The sequence below is a fragment of the Hevea brasiliensis genome, chromosome 8 (assembly GCF_030052815.1).
Source record: "Hevea brasiliensis isolate MT/VB/25A 57/8 chromosome 8, ASM3005281v1, whole genome shotgun sequence".
NCBI lineage: Eukaryota > Viridiplantae > Streptophyta > Magnoliopsida > Malpighiales > Euphorbiaceae > Hevea > Hevea brasiliensis.
The window spans coordinates 96,454,536-96,476,535 of NC_079500.1; the positions used below are offsets into that span (position 1 = coordinate 96,454,536).

The window sequence follows — 22,000 nt, forward strand, 5'->3', positions numbered from 1 at the left end:
GCTTACAGTCATTGACCCATCTTCCCTTAATAAATTCAGAGCAACCTTAACCCCTCCACCATAAAAACCTTTGTGTGTTTTGGAGAGAAAAATATTAAAGATGGCACCTTCTTTCTTCATCCATGGCTTCTCTTGTCTTGAGGATTCCCACTTGTATTTTCCTCTTGGTTTCACTTATCATCTTGACCACCAACACTGCCACCTTAGAAGTTGATCTCGTCGAAGTTAAAGTCCACTTCAAAGACGTTTACAAGCTTTATAAGTTATTTCATTGGGTTAATGATAGAATTTCAATACTACCAATTACAATTTTTATTTCTGAATGATCCGATTTAGTTCGGATGATGTATGTAAGATTTTCCTGTATAAGTCAACATGATGAATAATTATAATATAGCTTATTTTAAAATTTCTCTTCTATGAAGTGCAGGTACATGGTTGCAAAAATTGTGACTGGATTTGCATATACAATCCTGCAAATGGCTTTCACCTTCAACCAAATTGCCACAGGAAATAGGGCATCAGAGTGAAGATGGAAGCCTTGTTTTTTACTTTTATGGTGACAAGGTATTTAGCCTTCTAAAATATTTATTTATTTTTAAATGTCTTTTGGAATGCCTCTGATTAGGATTCAAACAATGGGCCTAAGGTGGATTTGGACATTGGGACATGTCCAGTCCAATTCCTTGTCCATAGGAAAGGGAATATAGCTCCAGAATTAATGATATAAATATTTTTAATTGATTTAGATTGACACTAGTTCATGTGAGAACTCAGTTTTAGAGGTAATTTTAATATTAATGCACCAAAATTCAGGGGTAAAATACTAAAATTTTAATATAATTTTTCACAAGCTTGATTCTTAGAGTCATTTGATTAATTACAGACGTAGGTAGTGAGTTTCTTACCCAGATAAGCAGACGAAGATTAGAAAAAATTTACTTAAGATTTGATTTTTTTTTTAAATGAAATAAAAATTTCATTAAATTTTGAGGGATTACAAGGGGAGGCTAAAAAGTAAAGTCCAAAACAACAAATACAATCCAAAAAACCTAAAATCCATGGTAATAAATCCGGCCCATAAAAACAGCAGAGATGCGAGAGAGAAATCTCCAGAAATAGTTGGTCCCTAGACCTCTCCATTGAAGCTATACCACACAGTATCACTAGCAGACCTTCACAAGCAGCCCATAGGCAAACTCACAGCATCAACAACACTACACAGCACAACCAAAGCAAAACACAAGCCTAGACATGGCTAAATTTACGATGGACGCTTCATAAAAATTTACTTGTGTTTGGCATTTCAGGTAATATCATATTTATTAGTTATTGGTGCATTATTTATTAGGGTCTATAATATTCTATAATTAACCATAATATTTTACTTGAATATATTATGAAAATAAAGTAAAGAGATCTTCCCCATAATATATATAACTTTACAGTAGATTCTATGTTATTTTTTTAATCATATAATATTAATTTTATTTTTCTTTGTGTAAAATAGAAAGCATATTTTAAACATTCAATTTTTTTTTATTATTATAAATGAGTTACACAAGAGGGAAACTGTCCTCCATCCCATACAACTTCATTAATTCCATCCAATTGATATTTAAATTAAAGGTAAAAGGCAACTTTTAGTCTCTCAAATTTACACAAAAAATTACTTGACATTCTTATTTTTAGTTGCATACCATTTGATTTGAATTTTATAAAAATGTAACGATTCAATCCTTATAGTTGTTGAACTCGCAGGTGCATTACACCTTTCTTAACTTCAAGAGTTTAATAGCTATAATTTTATAAGTTTAAGAATTACAAAATTAAAAAATTAAGGGTTAAACATTACCCTTATAAATTTTAACTTTTAAAAAGAATAATTATTAATCTATACCTTAAGGTTAACATTTAACCCCTCAAATGCATAAACATTGATGAAATGAAAAGTTAACTTAGTCTTTTTAAGAATCCAAACAACTTTAATAAAAAGTTAAAAGTTATTCTCTTATTAATTTTGTACCAAATACCCTCTTAAGGGTTTAATATACAAGTATATATTTTATAAAGTTTAGGTATCAAATAGATAACTAAAAGTGATATTGCTAAGTAACTTTATGTATTGCTTCCAAAATTATATTATAAAATCAACATATTGAAAAATTAAAAGTTCAACATATATAGCTAATATCACACCACACTAAAAACGTTGTATTCCACGCAGTTCAATTTGAAGGCAGTGATTGAACTAGACTTGTCAATGCAGTGACTAGATCTCCTAAAATGGCCGAGACTATGATCTTCAGAGTCGATGCCACCATCTTCAAATATTTCAAGGCTTTCTCCCAAATTTGATTGCTGGGAACCATATTTTGCAATGCAAGCCACTTAAGTCGGTTGCATCAACGACATGATTATTATTGAAATGACTTCTTTACCGAGCCTCATAAATCATCTCTTTAACACATGCCACATGAAAACTATATTTCCCACAACTGGAAACATAAGCCCATCCCTTCGGACTTTTATTTGCATAATTTTGTTTTTGCATTTTAGGCACTTGGATTTTACCCTTTTTTTCAGCTCCAGCTTCACCCCTTCACCTTGTAAAGTATGTGGGAGTTCTGCACAATTAGGATGCATGTAATAGGGATCACCATCGGAGTTGGTTTGATACACGAACCCTTTTATGTCTCTCCCACATGCATCACAAACCATATCACCTATTATTGGGGATTTCTTATGGAAAAAGAATGTGCATCTTTTGAAGAAAGGGTGGTCGAAAGTAGTAGAGGAAGGGATTGCAGTTGCACATCTCTTGTGCAAGTGAAAGTTGCATTCCTTACATTCATAGCATACCCCAATCCCTTGCTCTTTGCATCCATCACAACTGAATGGTGTTGGAGGACATTTTAGGCAAAGCTTGTGCAGTGGGTGGGTAGCATGTTGTATCTCCGTAAGTAACATGATGTTGAATTGCAGTTTTCCTGCAAACAAGCACTCCCATAACTCCATAGAAATTAAGAAAAAAAAAAGTTGCCAATATCGGTGTTAGTGACGAATTAAGGTGGTAAAAATTAGCAAGGATAAGTTTTCCCTGACACTATGTTTGGAAGAACGGTAAAGATTTTAAGGCAAGGTTTTTTTAATATGAGGTAAAGTAATAGAAAATAATTTAAAATTTTTTTAATCTCATCTTATTTTAGGAAGATACAGTAAATGATAGTTTAATAATTTTATATTACGTAGAGAAAATAAATGAAAAGGTAAAGTAAAATATAAAGATTAAAAAAATATATTTATTATGTAAGAGATATATTTTAATATTTAAATTGATCAAAACTATTTTTCAAAAGTATTTTTTGTATCAAATATTAATTAGAAATTTTTTAATAATAATTATTATTATTTTCTAATATTGAATGTTTAAATTTTCTGCAGATCTTTGGTAGTGAAATTCATTTTTCTCATACAAATGTTTTTTTTTTTTTTAAAACAATTTGTCATACAGATGCTTTCATTGTATATTTCAACAAATTTCCTACCTTAATAGTAGCAAAATTATGCATGCTGGAAATGAAAGAAATACTAATTAAATAGATTTAGTACTGCAATAAGAGTAAAATTATGCCTTGGTAAAAATAAATAAATAAATAAAACTATGCATGGTTAAAGATAAAATAAAAGGTAAAATGTTCAATTTCACCTATTTATTTATTAAGGAAGTTTAATTTAATTTTTTTTTTAATTTTTTTTATCCAAATTAGCTTAAAAATTAAAATTCATGAGCTAAATTTGACTTCTTAATTTAAATAAAAATTTAAAAGTTTAATTTCTTGATTTTGTTATTTAAAGCAAAAATCAAAAATTTTATTTTTTAATTTTTTAATTTTTAATTTTTAAATTAAACTAAAATTGAAATTTTTAGATTAATTTAAAAAAATTTAAAATAAATTAAATTGAACTTTAAAAAAAAAAACATATAGGGGTAAAATGGACATATAAAGCAAAAGGAAATTTTCGAATAGTCAATGAGGGTCTTGCATCCTGTTGTCGTTTTTTAGTTGAAATATGTTTTGGTGGGTGTCTCCTTCTTGCCAGTTGTCCGGCTCTTATTGGCTCAATTACCTATCAGAAGAACGGTAGTGTTTAGAGGAGAGAGGGCCGCACCGATTAGATGGTCAATGGTGGGCATTCGATTAATCGAATATGATATTTTAATTAATTAAATTATTAATTAATTTTAAAATTATTAATTAAATTAAATTAAAAATAAGAGAAAATAAAAATTAATCAAAATTGAAAATATTCAATTAATTATAATCGAATTAATTAAAAAAATAAAAAATATATTTTATATTATTAATTATTTAATAAAATATTAATAAAAATATATTTATATTCTTTTTTATTTATAAAAAATAAAAAATATAATTTAATATTAATAAGATAATAATTAGAAGTTAAATATTATTATAAAATTATAAAAATAATAATTATAAATAATATAATATTAATAAAATTATAATTAATATATTAATTAATTAAATTTTGATTTTTTCAACTAATTTAGTTATCAAATTAAAAGTAATTAAATTAATAATTAAAAATTATTATTATTAATCAAAAATAAAAAATAACCAAATTTAGTCTTATGAAAATAATCAAATTTCATGATTTAGTTCATTTCATGATTCAGATCAATTATTTGATTATGACAGAATAATACAAACCCTAGCTGTAGCACATCCGCATATGGGAAACTCTCTCCTTCGATGGACTTGGATGGGCTCAGCGCTAAGGATTAGTGCAGCCCCGTAAAAACTTTGGCCGAGATTTTTTTTTTAAATATTTTTTATCCTTGACTAAAAATTTTTATATTTATATAAATATTAGGTGAAAAAATTTAAAAGTAAATCACATGTTCTTATATAAATTTATATAAAAATTTTAATATTTATGTAAGTATGCAAGACTTTAAAAATAAATCATCTGATCATATCTCTATTAATTTCATATGATTATATGAAAATTTTTTACAAGTCAAATATTCAAGTGGTTTAATTTAATTTTTATTTATTATTATTTTTAAATTTTTATTTTTATAATTAATAACATCATTTAACTCAATTCATAGTAAATAATTAATAAGGATAAATGTATCATTTTGCATATCTTAAATTTAAAAATGTTATTGGTCGGTGGCTCTCACTAGAATAATTATATAGTATCCCTGCTATTCCATGTAGGATAATCTATATGAAATGACAACCCAAAAAAGTATTAACGCACATATATATAAATGGATCCCATGAAATAATAACTACCAAATAACGAGTTCCAAAAAATAGTAACTATTTAGCAATTTGAAAAAAAAAAAAAAATAACTCTATTCACTTATATAATACTTGATTTTTTTATTGTCATTTCATGTCAAATGTTAACATATAATAACAAAGACACTATATAATTTCTAAAGCAAAGGGTTTGGATATTATTGATATTGAACATCATTTTTATAATTAATCCCTACATGTCAAATTCACTGCAATTACAACTACTTAACTCAATTTAACTCAACTAAGTATTTATCTCAAAAATGAATTGGGATTGGCTATATGGATTCTCTTTCTCCACCCTAAACGATTTTGAGTTAAATCCTCGAAAATGTGTAATACTTATAGGTTATGTTGTACTACTCTCCTCCAAGTCAGTTTAGGTCTACCCCTTTTTTTTTCTATCATCTAACCCAATGTGCTCTATTTGTTTAATTGGAGTATCTGTATATCTACGCTTCATATGACCAAACCGCTTCAATCTCCCTTCTCTCAACTTATCATTAATTGGCACTACTCCTACCTTTTCTCTAATACTTTCATTACAGACTTTATCTAGTCTAGTATGACCACTCATTCACGTTAACATTTTCATCTCCACAACTCTCATCTTAAACGCATGCTACTCCTTCATTACCTAACACTTACTATGAAATTACAGGTAGAAGCATTACAGCTACTACTATAATGAAAAATTAATCTAAGTTTATATGAAATTAGAATACTATAAAACTTATAAGTCATTATTATTGTTTTGTATATTTTTAAATTATACCATGTATCATTCAATTAATTGTTATTAATTGTTTAAATTATTTTACTGATTTAATATTATTGGCTTAAAAGTTTTTTAAGGAGTCAAGGAGATTTTCCAATTTCACCAACAAGGTATGTTTTGATTTAATAACCTTAATTTAACTCCAATTATACATTTTCATAACTTTTCTCATCTCTGTCTTTTCACCATATAGTTGTTAGATTTTGGCTTTAGAAACACTTTTGATGAATTTATTGGGCCTTGTAGCATAAAAGCTTGTATGTTAAGTAGAAATGAGAGAAATTAAAAAAAAAAAGGGAGAGATTTAAAAAAAAAAAAGGTGAGTCCTTATCTATCTACAAAGTGTTTTTCTGTGTTTATAATCTTAAAACATTTGTGCTTTTTTATAAAAATTATTTATTAATTAGGGTTAATTTTACTTATTGTCTTTCAACTTAGATGATTGTATTAATAGTGTCTCTCAATTTTAATTTATATCATAAAAATTATTGAACTTTAATTTGACTATCATTAAAATTCCTATGACTTGCTATTGTTAGTTTTCAAATTAATTTATAGCTAAATTTCATTTATCGTACATCAACTTAAATAACTATACTATAGACGTCCGTTAACTATGAATTGTATCACAAAAATCTCTATATTTAAATTTAATATATAAATAATTTTTAATAAAAATTTGCTTGATAATAATTGAAGATTGGATGCATTATTTTGCTAATATATATATATATATATATATATATATATATATATATATATATATATATATATATATATATATATATGATTTTTATTTTAAAGAGATAGAAAATAAATAAATAAAAATCATAAAATTTAAAGTAACTATAAAAGTTTGAAAGAAAATTAAATGATCATAATTTATTATTTATTATGTATATTTTTATAAAAAATTTCAAAGAAAAATATATTAAATTAAAATTTAGAAATTTTATATTTCGTTTTAATACATTTTTTTAGACTTTGAATATCATTAGAAAAAAGTCAAATAATATTTATTTACCTTCAGAATTCATTGAGTTAGTGATAAAATTTGAATCCTACCAATTATAATCTTTATTTTGAATGACCAAATTATATATGTTAAGTTTTTCCTAAATTATAATTATAATAAAATTTGCTTATAAAGAAATTCTTTATTTTTGAATACTAAAATAAACCATCCTAGTTTTAGAGACCATATCTTATAGTTTTTACAAATATGAAATTATTTGATTTAACTGTTGTATATATAATAAATAGATTTTGATCATAAACTATAATTAAATTTATAAAAATTTATCATAACCAATAGTTCTGATTAACACAATAATTGTATATATATTTTAAAATTTATCTTCTATGAACTGCAGGTACATGGTTGAACAATTGTGATTGGATTTTGCATATGCAATCCTGCAAATGGCTGTCACCTTGTACCAAATTGCCACAGGAAATGGGGTGATGAGTGTAGATGGAAGCCTTGTTTTGGACTTTCACGGTGACAAGATAATCATACGGTGTTTGACTTGATCACAAACTTTTAAACTTTGACTGAAACATATTTTTAATTTATAAGTTAATTTAAAAATAAATAATTAATTATTTAATGAAATTATTTAAAATTAATTTTTAAATAATTTAAATATTTAATTAAAAGATACCTAAAAATAATTTAATTTATTAAAATGATAAAAAATAATATATCATTGACTATTATAATTATTAAAATGAGAATAATATTAATATTTTAAAAAATTATTAAAATAATATAATATTTTATTTTATCAAAATATAATTTTAAAATAAATAGATAAATTATAAATATATAAATCATAAAAAAAAATTTACTTATAATTTTTAACTTATTCTAAATAAATTTTTAATTTATAAATTAAATTAAATATTAATCAACTTATAATTTATGAATAAAAAATCATAGCCATCTAAAATATTTATTTATTTATTTATTATGATTGAAACAGTTCGCTTTTTTTTAAAAGTCTTTTGGAATGCCTGTGATTAAGACTCAAACAATGGGCCCAAGGTGGATTGAGACATTGGGACATGTCAAGTCCAATTCCTTATCCATAGGAAAGGAAGCGTGGCTCCTGGGCTGGCCTGGCCTGTCCAGTTCTTACAGTCATTTTCTATTTAATTTTTCCTCTTAAAATATCAAAGAAATTAATGAGATAAAATTTTTTAGTTGATTTAACTCTCACATTGGCTAGTTATTTTTTATGCATTTATATATTTTTTACCATATAATTAAGAGTGGAAATTGTAACTAATTTAATTATTTTTATATTTATTTATTATTTTTTATAATTATAAATAGTTTATTGATTAATAAAATTAATTTGAATATACAAAAGTTTTGTAATTAATAAATTTTAAAAAGATAATCTAGTCTAAGTCATGGGCTAGTTTTTTGGAATATGAGGTTATGAATAGATGTGTGTGTATGAATTTATAAGAATTAGCGCGCCTTTATAAAATTGACATGATTTTTTTAAGTAATTTGTTAATTCTCTAAATTGGTGTGTGCGCATATTTATTTTTGATATAAAAAAAATAGTCTAAATAATAAATAAAACCAAATTAATGGAGCTGATGAAATCAGCGGCTGTATGGGGCTAAGATTAATCATTGATTCATCAACTTTACCAAACACATATGGGACAACCGTTGGTTACAAACCAATTATCGGTTACCTCAAAACGCTAAACCAAATGCCACCATAGAGAGTGATAAGTTCCTTTCCAGTTGAGCAGATAAAGATTTACTTGTGTTTAGGGTTGCAAGTAATATCATATTTATCAGCTATAGATGCAGCAACAGAATTTGGTGCTACAAAAGATATGAAATCAATATTTTCAGGGTTAGGAAATGTTGATGAATTCTTCAACAAGGGTTATGCATCGGCTAGCCTCCTCCTCCTGGGATTCGTCTGCACTGCAATATTATCTGTCTTCTTATCTTATGCACTTGCAACTTTCAATTACAAGCATACTGTACCAGTAGTAATAGATTTTTCGTTTAGATTTTTCCCATTTTTCTTGTCCTTGTTAATTAAAGAATCAATGCTTAGAACTCCGCTTCTAATTTGGATTCTTTTGTGTGTATATTTTGGCATGTTATAGCATGACTTCTTTATTTATTTTTTTAAGAGTAAAAAGTTTATAATAGAATTTTTTTTTTTTTAATTTTTCAAATTTTAGTTGCCCTTCATTTTCAATAGGTAGGTTTTTCTGCTTAATAAAAAAAAAGTGGGATTTTCTCTTCTTTTTTCAGAGAAAATTTTTTGCTAAACTTAATTCAAAGACTCGAGAAACAAAATATACGATGGGATCTAGGGGTGAGCACTATTCAATTTGGACCGAATAAATCGAACCAAACTGTATTAATTCGGTAATTCAATTCGGTTTTTAAGATAATTCAATTCGGTTTGGTTTTACATTTTAAAAATTTCGATTATTTCAGTTCGATTCTGTTTTGGAGAGAAAAAAATCGGTTGAACTGAACCAAACTGAATTATTTTATTAATCTTTAAATTAATTTTTTTATAGGGAATTTATGAATTATATGTAATTATATATATATAAATTGTTTAATTTCATTGATTAATGGTTATTAAGTTCAAACAAAGGTTAACGTCATATCAAATAACTTGAAAATCAAGTCAAAATTAAAAAAATCTATCCAAACTCAAAAATTGATCGATTCAAACTGAAATAAAGCGGTTAGATTTTCATTCATTTTAGTACGATTCGGTTTGAACCAAATACTCAACCCTAATGGGATCCACATTTACAATAGGTCATATTTGTATTTTGATTTTATGACACTACTAAAAAAAAAACACAAATTTTTTTGCAACCGACTATATCGGTTCCTAATCATTTGAAATCGATTGCTAATCGATTTAACAACCAATCTGAAATTGTTGCAATAAGGCTGATTGCTAATTTACTTTGCAACCAACTAATTTTTCCGTTGCTATTAGCCATCAAAATTTTGATTGCAAATAGCAACCGACAATGATTTTCGTTGTTAAATTAATTAATTTTAAAAAATAGATAAATTAGCAAAATAATAATTTGTTGCCACTGTCAAGCAATTTATCAACAGATTTTGGGAGTTTTTAATTAAACAATTTAGTAACTTTTTTTATATGCATTGTTATTTGCCGCTAATTTAACAATGGATTTTCCATGGCTAATTGGAAAAAAATTTACTAATAAAAATAACAAATAAAAAATTAACACAAATAAATTATAATAAAAATGAATAAAAATAACTTGTCGTTTTGCCTTCTTATAACTTGTCGTTTTGCCTTCTTATTACGCAGACTATTTATTATTTGTTTCATAACATAATTTTGTTATGTAATTTTTATATTTTTATTTTCATCATTATATTATAAAATTTTGTTTAAAATAAAATTTTTAATTAATTATGATTTTGTTTCAACTATTGATAAATAAATAAGTTATTAGTGTACTCATTAAGCCATTATTAAAATTTTTAGACTTTAAATAAAAAAATGTTTTTAAAAATAATTTCTAAATTTTTATGAATAATTTATATATATATATATTAAAAAATAATTTACTATTTTTTAATTTGACCAAAAATTTAACTAAAAGATAATTCACTTTTATAGATATATAATATGATAATTATAAACTTAAGAATTTTATAATTTTTAACAGATGTAGAAAAAAGAATTTTAGATAATATTTTTTTTTGTGTGTGAGATAATATTTTACAGTTGAAATTTGAAAATATCAAAATAAAAGGTTCATTTTTAATGTGATAATCTATTTTTTATATAAAAAAATAAAAATAAAGATAAAAAATTAGGATATGCTATATGAGAATTTTTTAAGTATTCTCGTTTAATTATTATTAAAATTTTTAGACTTTAATTATATATAATATTTTTAAAAATAATTTCGAGAGTTTTATAAATATTTTTTAATTGAATAATTATTTAAAATTTATATAATTAAAAAAATAATTTTTATTTAAATGAAAATTTAATTAAAAAAATTCTTTTTTATAGATATATAATATGGTTACTGTAAACATAAAAATTTTAAAATATTTAAAAGATGTAGAAAAAAGAATTTTAAATAATAATTATTTTTTAGAATGAGATAAAATTTTAATGATTGAAATTTAAAAATATAAAAAGATAAAAAAAAATTAGGATATACCACATGTCACACTCTTTTATATATATATATATATATATATATATATATATATATATATATATATTCAGTTTTCAAGATTAATTTAGAAATGCAAACACCCATACTTTGTTTAATTTTGGTGTTTGTAAGATTCATGATTGCCATGGTTTTTGGGTCGCTGGTTTGATTCTGTTTTTTGTTGTTGATTGTTCTTAAAGTTGTGTATTTATATTGTCAGGTTACCTTCACTTATTTTTCCTAACTTTTTTAATTATTATAATAAAATTGACTAATTATAAAAAAAATTAAAAAGAAAAAAAATTATGGACTATTAGATAATCTTGTATGTCAAATTAAGAGAATGGATAATTGTTGGCAACTGTTGTCCCTTGTAGCAACCCAAGAGAGGGGTGGATTGGGTGTTAATTAAAAATTTGAAGGCTAGGTAAAGATTCTTAGGTGAAAAGCACAAAGAAAATGAAGGAAAGAAAGAACAAGAGATTTTATGGAGGTTTGACTATCCCAAGCCTATGTCATTTTCTTAAGGCCTTCCTTCTTGAGAGTTTGAAGAATAAACCCTTTACAATTACCATAAAAGCAAACCCTTACTTTTTTACAAATCCATTTACACTCAAGAGCTATTTAAAACTCTATCACACTCAAGTAACAATAAATGTTCACAACAACTTTGAACTAACGCTCAGAATAAAGAAATTACAGCTCAAAATATCAAACCTTCAACAATCAATTATAGTAGCTCGAGTTGTAGAGAGAAAGAAAAGAGGAAAAAAATCTTTTGAGCACAATAAATTAAAAAAAAAAAAGTTATTGTAACTTTGTTCCAATCATAAATGGTCTCTATTTATAGTTTTAGTAATAAAATAATCGTTGGTGTTGCATTAAATACAAATATAGTTGTTCAACAACTCAAAACTACGTTTGATCGAGTTTCATAAACCCAAGTTCGACTGTCAAAGTCTTTTACTCAGGTTATCGAAGGTTAGGGGGCAAAAAAAGGTTATTTAAAAAGTGAACTTCAGCTGTCGAAGTTCTTACTTTCGGCTGTTAAAATTTCCACTTTCGGCTATTGAAGTGCTCTCTAGATAAAAAAAAAGGCACTTAGATTTTAAAAACTCAAAAAATCATTATTTAAATAGTGAACTTCAGCTGCCGAAATTCTCACTTTTGGCTACTAAAATGTTCTAGACAAAAAGGCTCAAAAGGACACTTAGACTTTAAAAACTCATAACTTTTTTACTTAAACTCAGATTTTCGATCCGTTTAAACCGTTGAAAAGCTAATTTGATAAACTTTTCAATGAAAACACTTTCAAAAGTAAATTTGCATTTCTCAAAAGTCAAAATTTCATTTTACTCCCCATTGGTTAAGAAAAAGTTGAAAACTCATAACTTTTTTATTAGAACTCGGATTTTCGATCCGTTTAAACTATTGGAAAGCTATTTTGATAAACTTTTCAATAAAAACACTTTCAGAAAAAAATTGCAATTTTCAAAAGTGAAAATTTAATTACACTTCCTTGATTAAGAAAAAGTTGAAAATAGAGAAACTAAAAAATTTAGAGAAACCTAAACTTGAGCCAACATAACCAACCATTTGAGATTTACAATATAAAAGAAAAATCTACATTGTAGTATCTCTTTGATCTTTGCTTTAATTTCTTGCTCTTTTTCAATCTTGATTTGAAGCAATTTTTCAATTTTGAACTTGAGATCTACAATCTTAATACAAATACTTTTAAAGTAGATTAGTAGCATACTAATTTTTTATTGTCATTAAAATATGGATTAAGACCTCTAGGTCCAACAATTATTGGCAACATTCCAGTATTGAATTGGTATAACTCAAACTTAACTCGGCAACTCAGGCAAATAGAGGTCAAGAATGAGCGCAATGAATGAATAACTAATCATACATAAGATTATATTCATTAAAGTGATCATCTTTGTCAAAGGACGAGATTAGATCACTGCAGGCTAACAACGGACTCAATGGGCTGGCAAGTATCACTGATCCTTTAAAATTTTGAATTTTAATTGAGAGAAATTTAAATATTAATTTATATTTTATAGACTTTTACATTCAACTTTCAAAAAATTTCGAACAAAAGTTAAAAATATTGATTTTTTTATTAGTCAAATTAAAAAAAAATTAATGAGTCTATATTATAATAATTTAGAAGATTATTTTTTATTGATCTAATTAAATTAAAAAAATTAATAGCCCATATTTTAAATTTCCTCTAAGTAATAAAAAAATAATTTTAGAAAAATTCAAATTGTGAGTAAAATGTATAAGACACCTAGGTCTATATACTGCACACTGGGGGCCACTGCTCCCCCAAAATTTTAATTTTTAATTTAGATTAGTTTAAACGTGTGCATGCCCTTAATATACTGTCACATTCAGATTCAAAAAAATTTTAACAAGATTTTAAATGATAGAAATTTGTTATCGACCCAATTGAACCAAAATTTCAATTAGCTCATATTTTAATAATTTAAAATGTTATTTTTTATTGACCTAACTAAATTGAAAAATTAGTGACTTATATTTTTTAAATAGCCTTTTGACTAATAAAAAATAATTGTAAGAATAATCAAATTGTGAGTAAGGTATAAAAGATATCACATTACATCCGGCATTAATCATTATATCTAAATGTTACATCCTTTATTGATTCATATTTTTTATTAGCCTAATTAAATAAAAAATTTAATTGGCTAATAAATAAAAAATTTAATTGGCTAATATTTTAATTATTTAAAATGTTATTTTCTTATTGGCCCAACTATATTGAAAAATAATGGCCTATATTTTATAAATTTTCTTTTAAGCAATGAAAAAGAAATTTAAATAGAGTCAAATTGTGAGTAAGTTACACAAAATATTTAGATGTAAATGCCGTATACGTTTTGTTCCCTAGGTCTAAATGTTGCGCTATCACTATTGTTGACAATGATCTGGTATTAACTTGCTATAACTCTGACTCCAACTCTCTAACTCAAGGTTAGAAAGATTCATGAATTTTACAAAAAGAAAGAAAACATATATTCATGGACTGTTAGATAATCTCCTCTGTCAAAGGAGAGGAATGGGCTCTCTCTCTCTAGAGAACCCCTTCGCCTCTTCCATTTCTATTTAGTACTCCAATCTAGGGTTTTAGCTTTAGCTTCTCTCACTCTCTGTTTCTTTATGTAAACTAACAACATGAGCAAAGACAAAGATAACCTCAACATGGTCAATCTCAAAACTGTTCTTAATGAAGAGGTTGGAGCAGGCCTTGTTAACACGCTCAGGAATAAACTACAAACTTTTGTTGGTCAGCACACTAATATGCTTGAGAATCTGTCTTCAAACATCAGACAACACGTTGAGCATTTAAGAAAGATCCAAAACCAACATCACATATGTAACACCCCTCACCCGTCTACAGTGTAGCTGAGCAAGGTATGCCACATTCTGTGCCCGAGCACCCTATCTTATTTTGTCGTGTCTATTGTTAATTTTAAACTTATTAGAAAACATGTGAAATTTTTTTTTATCACAATTTATTCCTATGGAAACCCAGGCATAACGTTTTCTGTTTTATTAGCATCTGATGGGTTCCACTAGTTACCTGTTAAAAACTATTTCATATCTGTCTCATATTTTCATATTCTTGTGTATCATCATACATTCATATAATCATATCATTTCAAGAAATGAAATTCATTTCATACATATGAAAATTATATACAAAAATTTCCAAACTTATTTACAATACCAAAATAGAAATTACATTTTTTTACAATGTTCAGAATTTATACACATTTAATTATACATGAACCAAAATGCAAAACCCTAATTATTTTGGGCCCTACCAAAATAAACACTAATGAGGTGAGCTGGACTGTAGCAGATCTAGACAAGTATAATCAGAGTACTACTGTGGCAGCTGCTGCTATGGCGGCTGCTGTGTCTGATCTCCAGTACCTACGAGATGGAAAATCTAACGCGCTAAGCAAATTGCTTAGTGGTGCATAATTTTAAAGAAATTTAACTAAATAATTATAAATAATAATTCTGTGTAAACTTTTGCAATTATAGGTCACTTGCATATTTTACTGCACTTTGGGAATAAATTAATTAGCAATATCTTTTCTGTGTATTTATTTCATTCTCTATCTTTTTAAACTCATGTCAGAGTCTTTAAAATCACATCAGTGTCTTTCATGTCATATCAGTGTATTTCATGTTATATCAATGTATTTGTGCCAAAGTAACCTATAACAGACTATAATGCTAGATACACGAGAGTATACGAGTTCGATAGTCATATGTCTACCCTGTATACATCTGTCATGTCAGGCATAAGGCTAGTGGGCAGGCATATAATAACCTGTATCCAACTGTCTGTCAGGCACAAGACCAGCGCGCAGGCATATCATAAATCAGCTATCATCAGCTATCAGTTATCAGCTAATAGTAACAGCTATTAGCTTTATTCAACAGTTAAACCAAACAAGCCCTTAGTCATGAAGCATAATTTTTCTATAAATAAACGTACTAGGCAAAAGCAAAACGATAATACATAGCTAATCAATCCTGACAGAAATAATGTCTTAACTCACATTATCTCTAGTTCCGCAATCTTTCCTTTTTTAAGCAATCTTTTATTTTTTCAATCAAGCAATCAGTCTTTTATTTTTAATTCAAGCGATCGGTTTACTTTTTTCCTGCACATATTTTAATTCATGTAAGTGATCTTTTCAATTTTCAATGCAAATTATTATTTTTTTAATTTGTATTTCCTTTTGTAGACCCTTATTTTGTGATGAGTATGTGCATTGAGGCCATGGGAAACCCGATGATGAAAAATTATATGACTGTAAAATGTAATTGGAGGCATGGAGCTGAATTATTAATTCCGTGGCATGATCTTGAAAAAATAATAATAATAATAATAATAAAGTTTTGGGAAAATTAATTTAATTAAATTTAAATAAAATTTTATTTTGTTTAAATTTAATATGGGTAGTTCTTAAATGGATCTAATTAAGTTTAATTGGGCTCCATGGGCCTAAGAAAGTCTAGTTAGGAATTTTAAATGGGACCCATTTAATTAATTTCTGAAAATTAAAATAACAAAATATCTCTCTCTTCCTTGGCCCCACTCTCTTCCTCACTCCCTATTGGTGTCACCCCCTTTCCCTCTCTTTCTATTGGTTGGAACACCTCACCCATATTCCAGTATTATCCAAATTCATCAATCCTAGTCATTTAAGTTATCTGAACTTTATTACACTAGGACTCCAAACCCTACCACACCTCTTCCTCACTCCCTATTGGTGCCTTCCATTTTTTTCTGTCTTCATATTGGTTGAAACACCTTACCCATGTCCCAGTATTATTCGAATTCTACAATCGTAGTTGTTTAAGTCATCTAAACTTTATCACCCTAAGACTCCAAACCCTATCACACCTCTCTCCCAAAACCCTATAAATACTCTATTATAGAAGGGAAGAAAGGAAGATGGGAGGAAAGAGGAAGAGAAAATCCAGAGCTATAAGAAATTTAGAGATATTCAAGACTTTTTGAGTTCTTCCTTATTTTTTTCTTTTTTTCAAGAAGATTTTCAGACAAGATTTCTGGAAGGTTGATTTTTATTTTTTTTTCTTTTCAAGATCTATGCCACATGATATTTTAATTCTATGCTCTTTGTCTTCAATTTATTTTATATGTTCATATAGATCATGTAATCATGTTTAATTTGAGGGAATACACAACTCTGCACATACTTAGTTTCTGTCTCTCGTATTTTTATTATTTTTCTTTATTTTCTGAATCTGTAAAAAATTTGTAAAAATTATATTCATATTCTACACAAAATTCCATTAATTTTAGGCTCAAGAATCACAAAAAAAGCTTTAATATTTTGTAAGTTATGGCTGTTTGAAGTTAGAGTTCCTGTAAAATCTGATTTGTAGAATATCCGACTTGTGGAGCCCATATCTCCCTTGTTCCTTAATATTTTTGTGTAAATCTAGTGTCTAAAATTAACTTCAGACTCTTATAAATCTTTTCCAATTGGTTTTGCATTCATATCTATTGTGGTTAATGAGTTATTAATTTTACAAAAAAGTAGTACGATTCTGTCACTTAGAAAAGTTACGATTTATGTAGACCATTCGGTTAGGGTTTTGTTTGATTTATAAATTTTATGATCTTGTATGATATGTAGGCTATCTTCTGTAATTTTTTTATGATTTTTAGGCATGTATAACTATTTTTAAAAAATCAGATTTCTTGCTACTATTAATTTGCCAGAATTTGAAAATTGTATATTTATGCATGTTCTTGTATTTTCTTGGGTTTTAATTGATATTTGATCTATTTTTCGTGTTCTTTTAATTCAAGAAGTGTTATGAAGTGTTTGAATAATGTTAGAAGACTTAGACCATTAGGTAGTTATAATTAATTAGGAATCTTAACCCTTTAGGAGACTAGAGTTAGAATCCAATGTAAATTTTTATTAATATTTTCTTTATTTCTTTTATTTTCTTTAGTTTCTTTATTTTTTATTACAAACAAAATTGGTAAGTAGCCCTAAGGTAAGTACCAAAGAGGGCATTTGCGTGGAGCTTATATGGAGCTAAACGGGAGTAAGCCAGGGATATCATTGCCATACTAGAAGAGAAGACCCTTTTTTAAGGGTAGCTTGCCCCAATGGCAACTGCATTTACTAACAGGTAAGTAGCTCTAAACTTTTCGAATAACCATTGGCATGAAATTGTAGTAATAATAGAACTTTTATTTGGTAAATTAAAATTAACTTTGTTTTTAATTTAACTGACTTTTGCATGTAATTAATTTAAATAAATACTTTGTAAATTAAAATTAATCTTGTTTGTAAATTAAACTAACATTGGCATATAAAATAAATTTAATTTAATACTTGGTAATTGTAAAATAAATTTGCATGTTAGAAATCTTTATTAGGTTGTGATTATTTGGGACTTATGTAATATTAAAATAATTTACACATGTACATAATTAACTTAGTTCAATTATCCTTAGAGTAACTTGGTAAAAATTAATTAATTAGGTTAAATAGAAACGTAGGGCTATTTGAAATTGAATTTATTTGTAAATTAAATTCTCAATAATAAATTAATTTTAGTTATCTGATAAATATCATTTAAATAATTAGCAACCCCATAGATAGGAATTACTTGTGCATGAAAATTGTATGTAAACAACAACCCTTTTGTGAATTACTTGCGTGTGTAGGATTAGAATTGCATTTTTAGGATAAAGTTTAATAAAAGAATAATAAACAAGATTTCTAGAAACATTAGTAGAGGACTGGCACTCGAATTAACGAGGTTAGACTAGGCGTAAGGGGTGCCTAACACCTTTCCCTTACGTACCCACTATCCTGAACCTAGACATTGGGCTATGGTAATGACGGTTGTGGAAACTCTGCAAGGAGTAAGTTGCCATCCATGACCCTCAGAAGAAACACTGAATATGTCCCGGTTATTACCCGGGTGGCGACTCCTGTCTATCTATGCCTTCGTGGCATAAATCCTTAGTACCATGGTAGTGTTATGGGAAGACGGTACTTATCAGTGGTTTGATTCTATTAGGATTGTATGAAGTGCATGTCTAGGAAATGCTGTCTAAGGAGGTGGTACTTAAGTGAGACCATTGTGACTCCACCATCTTTCCTGGGCATTAGCTGATGTATTTTATATAATTTTAATGGATGATATTTCGCCTCACGCCCCCCTCCCTACACCTTTCAAGTAATCAACTCATTTAATTTTCAAGCAATGATTTAATTTTTTGCCAAGCGATCATTTACTTTTTCAAATGCACAAATTTAATTTTCTAAACAATCAATTTACATTTTCAATGCAAAGATTTACTTTTCCTGCAAAGCGATCAATTTACTTTTTAAATGCACAGATTTAATTTTTAGTCAAGCGCTCAATTTACTTTTTCAATATAATCTTTACATTTTCTGCAATAATAAATTTACTTCTCAAGTACAATTTTATTTATCAATGCATAAGCTCGCATTCAAGTTTCTTCAAGTGATCAAATCTTTTTCCAATTTCACAAAAGTTGAATGAGTAAAGATCCTAACGAAGCACATCCTAGCGGCTATATACAAATTATTTTTTACAAAATAAAAATAAGCCCTAGAATCCAAAAAAAAAAAAAATCAAAGTTAATTAGGTCCATTGTGTAATTGATCAATGTGATTGTTAACAAATCATGAATTGGTCCCAACATGTACCATAAAAAAAAAAAAATTGAAGCTACATGAATGGCTACCAGAAGGTTTGAATTGGCCAAAGAGAGGGTGGTGGGTCTCTGCAATTGTAATGTAGTCCAAGAATCAAATTTCACAAACCCAAAAGCAGCTGCTTCCATGCTAAAGAGAAACCCATATGTCTACACTCTCAATTCACGCTTCAAGTTGTGAAGCCATTTTTTTATGATCAAGATAAAAAGTTGCAAAGAAAACTGCAAAATTGACCGAAAAAAAAAATGCTGCTTCCAAATATTAAAGCATCTTGCAGATCAAGCCAAGTTCCTTTTACATGTTACAGTTCTGTTACCTTATTTTTTTTCCACTGACCTTTTTAATTGGACCACTTGATGTGGAGAACCTTAATAGTTTCACCACAAAACCAATCACCATGTTGGATATATGTGAGTAATCTACCATCTTATCATTAAAAAAATTTATAAAAAAAAAAATCCACTTATTAATTTGGAATAATTTATAGTTTTGGGCAAAAATAATTAAAGCATTTTGGGTCATAAATTAAAATTCGAATGATAAAGGCCTATGGCATTTTGTTTTTAGACCCACAAAATTTGTTACTGGGCCTAAATTTGGGTCTCCAGTTTTAGTCCAAAGGAACGTTGTTAGCATCTCTATCGGTTAAGTTGAGTGGAATTTCTTTCTTACACCTATAATATATGAGCAAATTATGCGGATTGTCTCTTAATTTAAATTATTATTTTATTTTAATTATTTAATTTTAATTTATTAAAATAAAATTTCTAGATTTTAATTTTATTTTATAAAAAAAATCTCTTTTATTTGTAATAGAAAATAAAATTTTAAATTATTTTTTTAACTAACACTAAATTAATATTTAATCAAAATAAATTTATAAATTATTATCTATTGTTTATTATTTTTTATTTTTATATAGAAAGTAAAATATTATTTTAAATTTTATGTTATTATAATTTTATTCTTAATGTGGAAACTTGCTATTGAAAATCAAGATATATTTTTTTTAAATAAAACTAAATTTGAGGGATTGTATTTTAATAAATTAAAATTGAGTAATTGAAATTAAATAACCACATAAATTAAGAAACAGTTTATGCAATTTACCTATTATACTTTACCTTAGAAAAACACAATAATAATAAAAAAAAATTCAATTAAAAATTAAAATAAAAATTACCACCAATTCATTCTTTCACTCTCTCATTTTCATCTTAAAATTGAAATTCAAAATCAAATATTCAATAATTCCATCATTAAAAATATTTTTTTCCTTAATTTCATCAATTGTCATTTATCTTTAAGGGTTATTTCGTATTGTCCTTTAATTTCTATTTATATCATAAAAATACTCAAATTTCAATTTAATATCATCCAACATCCCTCTAAATAGATTTTGTTTGGTACTCTGAGAAAAATTGATTTGGACAAGCGTAAATAGATTAGATATAATAGAAAATAATTTAGAATTTAATTTTACCTAAAAATAAAAAAAAAATAGACAAAATGAAAGAGTTATCGTTAATGTTTCAACTAGAATTGAAGAGATTGTTCTGTCCATGTAGTAAAGAGAGAAATATTTTTTATTGCAACTAATCCATCTAGACATGTTTGGATCAATTTTAACGAAATACCCAATACAATATTATATCTTATATAATTTTTATAAAAGAGAAATTATTTAGTGTAATTATTATATATATATAATGGATAGATTTTGAAAATATAATTATCATGGTATATATAGTGATTGTATTCTAAAATTTCCCGAAAGTGCAGGTACATGGTTGCAACAATTGTGATTGGATTTGCATATACAATCTTGCAAACGGCTTTCACATGCATCATACCAATTTGCCACAAATAGAGTGATGAGTGAAGATGGAAGCCTTGTTTTTAACTTTCATGGTGACAAGGTATTTGGCCTTCTAAATTATTTATTTATTTATTTATCATGATTGAAACAGTTTGTTTTTAAATGTCCTTTGGAATGCTTGTGATTAGGACTCAAACACTGGGCCCAAGGCGGATTGAGACATTGGGACATGTCCACATCAATTCCTTATCCATTGGAAAGGGAGTGTGGCTCCAGGGCTTACAGTCATTGACCCATCTTCCCTTAATAAATTCAGAGCAACCTTAACCCCTCCACCATAAAAGCCTTTGTGTGTTTTGGAGAGAAAAATATTAAAGATGGCACCTTCCTTCTTCATCCATGGCTTCTCTTGTCTTGAGGATTCCCACTTGTATTTTCCTCTTGGTTTCACTTATCATCTTGACCACCAACACTGCCACCTTAGAAGTTGATCTCGTCGAAGTTAAAGTCCACTTCAAAGACGTTTACAAGCTTTTATAAGTTATTTC

General features: G+C 26.7%; 1 long non-coding RNA gene across 3 annotated transcripts; it reads left to right on the forward strand.

Annotated features, from left to right (window-relative positions):
• Positions 1 to 22,000, forward strand: LOC110649032 (uncharacterized). 3 transcript variants are annotated; one of them, XR_009150710.1, is made up of 4 exons: positions 11 to 275; positions 431 to 567; positions 21,416 to 21,552; positions 21,641 to 22,000. It is a non-coding gene; the product is annotated as an uncharacterized LOC110649032 (long non-coding RNA). The 3 variants fall into 3 exon arrangements; XR_009150711.1 differs by lacking the exons at positions 21,416 to 21,552; positions 21,641 to 22,000 and adding an exon at positions 2,228 to 2,679 and having other exon boundaries at positions 15 to 275; XR_002493692.2 differs by lacking the exons at positions 21,416 to 21,552; positions 21,641 to 22,000 and having other exon boundaries at positions 1 to 275; positions 431 to 810.